General features: G+C 38.9%; 1 long non-coding RNA gene across 1 annotated transcript; it reads right to left on the minus strand.

Moving 5' to 3' along the window:
* Nucleotides 1-2,049: 2,049 nt before the first annotated feature.
* LOC124268428 lies at nucleotides 2,050-3,412 on the minus strand. Its single transcript, XR_006896280.1, has 3 exons — nucleotides 3,345-3,412; nucleotides 2,270-2,393; nucleotides 2,050-2,129 (listed from the first exon to the last, which is right to left on the minus strand). It is a non-coding gene; the product is annotated as an uncharacterized LOC124268428 (long non-coding RNA).
* Nucleotides 3,413-4,188: the final 776 nt, after the last annotated feature.

The raw sequence follows: 4,188 nt of genomic DNA on the forward strand, positions 1-4,188 counted from the left end.
GATTACATGTATGAACACAAGAGAAGCTACCACTATGTACAGGTGCCATACATGTAACAAGAACTCTAAAAGGCGATCCTCGCTACATCATCACGAGAACAACGTACACAATGAACAATGAACACCTGAACATTTACATAGAGATATCATGTATGTCCGATAGCCCAAATAAAGAGTCGTCTGCTTTATTCATGTCGGAGCAGTGGATATAGAGAGCCAAAGGCTCGCATAATATAAATTTTATTCCTAATATATGATATTAATGATACGGAAACACACGAGGTTAATAATCCTTTTATCATATAATGTCATTCTGAAAATTACTCTAAAAAAGATGGAAATCATACGTGAATTTATATGAAGAGAATCGAGCACTCGCCTAAGGATACTTAGCGGTACACCAAGGTTAAGGTCGTTCATGACGGCGGCATACGGTGCTTGATTTTTAGTAGCTAATATCAGTGTTGTAAACTCCCCAAAAGTTCAGCCAGACAACTGGTCTGGTAACTCTCAAAAGTTACCAGACCGGTTGGAAAGTTTCCAGTCCAGACTTTTCTGGATTAAGAAAACTAAAAAGAATGTAAATAATAAATAATAAAGTTAATATTTGTATAGCGCCTGTTCCAACATATTGCTCAAAGGCGCTTAGGCGAAGGCTGTGTTGAACAAGTGGGTTTTTAGTTGTCGTTTAAACTGGTCGAGATTGACAATGTTCTGAATGTGCCGAGGAAGACGGTTCCAGAGCCAGGGCCCGGCTTTGGAGAACGATCTATCTCCATAGTGTCTTTTCCTAGTCATAGGAACATCCAGTGCTCTTGATGGTCTTGACCTAAGCTCTCTCCCTGGAGTGTAGGTTGATAGGAGTTCACTGATATACTCAGGAGCTAGACCATGCAGCGATTTGAAAACAAACACCAGGATCTTGAACTGGATACGTTGTCTCACTGGCAGCCAATGGAGGTCTTGTAAGACCGGGGAGATGTGATCTCGACGTCTGGTGTTGGTGATCACTCTGGCTGCACTGTTGTGCACTCTCTGGAGTCTGGAGAGTGAGTATTCCGATGCCCCATACAATAGACTATTGCAGTAGTCCATGCGAGATGTGACAAACGCATTAACTAGAGTCTTGACTGCATCCGTACCAATATGCTTCTTGATCAAGCTGATGTTTCTTAGATGGTAGTAGCATGACCTGCATACAGCATCGATGTGTCGCTCAGATGACAAGGATGACTCAAAAACCACACCTAGATTCCTTGCTTGAGAACTGGGGTTAACATCACAGTCACCAAGTTTCAATGGTGGGAACTGAAAGTTTGAAAGCAAAGATTTGGATCCAAAGATAATAAGTTCTGTCTTGTCGGCGTTGAGTTGGAGAAAGTGCGTGGACATCCAGTGCTGGATCTCCTTGACACAATCTACGATGGTCGCCTGAGCATTAGCAACAGAGGATGGGTGGAAAGGTCGGAAACCCATGTAGATCTGGGAATCGTCGGCATATAGATGAAATCCCAGATTGTATTTTGGGAATCTTATGTAAATAAGAGGATGGAACTGTTTAATGTCAGGTTATTGTCACAATAACACATGTTTTCAAATCTGTTTCAGTCAAGGCTTTAGTCAAGGCTTTAGCAGTTTAGTCATCATATTCAAAGTCAGATTCGTCCAAATCTGAAAAAACAGAATCATAGTCTGAATCTGAAGGGGGTGCAGATTCAGAACTTCCCCCTGCACTAGGCACTTCTTCAGCTTGAGGTACTTCAACTTCACTCAAATGATGCTCTAGAGTATTCAGTGAAACTGAATTCCTGACCCGCTTTGACTTAGGCAAAAACTCTGGCCTTCTATGATGATATTTGTTCCACTTCTGTATAGAGTGTGTTGGGTCAAAGTCAACAACTGCCTTGGAGTGAAGTTGGATTATCATCAAGAGTGTCATTGATGAGCTGCTGAGTTTGTTTCTGTATTGAGACTTGGTCAGCTTCGTTTGTGAAAATTCCCTTTCGCATTCAGCACTGGAAGATGGTAGAGACAGAATCAAATCTATTACCTCCAGGATGTTAGGACACCTCTCTGTGTGAAGTTTGTTGATTGTGGCCCAATTCAAGTTAGCCTCATGGACCTGATCACTGAAAAATAATAATGCCCTAATAATGACTTTGTAATGTTAAATTCTAGACATTATAGGAATATGAGCTCTCGACAGAGTCAGATAATTACAATCAGTAATTACATGGTATCTGGCTATCAGCATAACTGATTTCCTAACCTTTTATACAAAGCCTGTTTCAGGGCTGTCCATTCTTCTTCAGCTGTAGCTAGGCCCACCCCTTTCCTCTCTAAGATGTCATGGAAGTGATCCAACAATTTCATGAGGCAATCATCACCAAAATCTGCAAACATAAATCACTTCAAAGTTTTTATTAATCCTGAACTGAAGTCATTTGTGTCATCCATATAATACTAATATCACTATTCTGCCTAATTACATCATGGAAAATCAGGTAATACTTCACAGTTTTCAATAATGGTAAAAACAAGTATATTTTTAAGTTATCCTGTTCAACACATAACAAGATACAAAAGTCAAAAGAAGATAATTATAATCTCAGATGGAAAAAAGCTGAACATTTTAAGATGTTTCCACCATACGTGTTACATAACATTTTTACACATCATCTTTAATATTTACTAGTAATAAATTTAGTCAGACAATATGCCAAATTGGAATTAAGTGAAGGGATAAAGTACATTAAGTAAAGATAAGACATAGTTGAGACACCTCATTGGTACTAAGTTTGGAATAAGTTCAATAACTATTAGAATTCATATCAGTACTGAACAACACACACACACCCTTAGCTGGTAGGCCAAGAGTTAAGATCAGCCAACTTGGTTGCACTGAAAATACCCTTGTCAAGATCATCAAATCTTCTCTGAAGGCAGCTGACCAGACCTTTAATTACTCTGGCTGACTGTGCATCATGTTCAGATGTATTTCCTGTCAAACTTTCACCTTCAAACGTGTCCGAGGAAGCAACTTTTCTCAGTTCAAATCCATCTCTGAAATGCCACCACCATATTCTAAGAGCTACTTGACAGAAGAACACAACAGGAAACAGACAGAGAATACAAGCAGGGTGTAGGATTAGAATAGATTTGAGATGCTGGTGTTTGAATGAACTAGATATTACTAATTATATGCATTCATATGGTCAGTACACAAAAGCAGAGACTAACTGTGTTTACAGAAAAGATAAGCCTTAGCAGGGAAAGGATTGCAAAGCCAGGTCGCTACAAACATACAAGTTAAAAGATTATATTTGGTCACTTGACATGCATACCTTTCCCCCAGCTTGTTCAGGTTGATAAGTGTAGTTTCAAGCTGTCTATGGACCTGGCAGACACACCCTTCTCGTTCCTGGAGTTGCTTGGAAAGGCGAGCCAAAACACTGAGCACATCTACAAGGAAGTGGGCAAAGAAGATAATACTCTTTGACTTCAACTTTTTGACGAAGTTCATCGCCTTAGACTGAGCTGCTGACTGGGAACGTATCTGAGCAACCTGAAACAGATATAAATATTTAAGTCAACTATCAGAGTACTACTGTCGTACTATAAATAAGTCTGATATTAGTATCATGATGATGTTTACAAAAAGGAACATTACTGTGAATGTGATACAACGCAAGTAAAGAAAAGACATTGTACTAACTTTCTTTGCTCAAGCATTTTTCAACAGATATCAAGCAAGAATGTTCAGTTTAGTGTACACATATATCTCAATGTATTCACAAAAACACATTCTGACAATTGTAATTGTATATCATGTGTACTATCTGATTATTAGTATATTACTATCTGTTACTTATGTGTACTATCAAGGTTGCTATAACTGTAAGTTACTATAAAAAGAGCCTTAATTGTTAAACTTTTATATGTATAGATTTACCTTGCTCAAATGAAAAACCAGGGCCCTGTATCCATCGCAAAACGTACCTTCAAACAAACTAAACGCCGGTCATGGAGGAAATATGTGTCAAAAATCAACTCCCGCACACCCATGTCCAAGGTGTGGAACATGATTCAAAAGATTAAGGGCAAAGGGTCAAAATCAGGAGTTCACCACCTGAAAGATGGTGACTCCCTCCTAACAAATAAATCTGAAATTGCAAACAAACTTGGCGA

Source organism: Haliotis rubra, unplaced genomic scaffold (assembly GCF_003918875.1).
Source record: "Haliotis rubra isolate DU_JTF1 unplaced genomic scaffold, ASM391887v1 Scf138, whole genome shotgun sequence".
NCBI lineage: Eukaryota > Metazoa > Mollusca > Gastropoda > Lepetellida > Haliotidae > Haliotis > Haliotis rubra.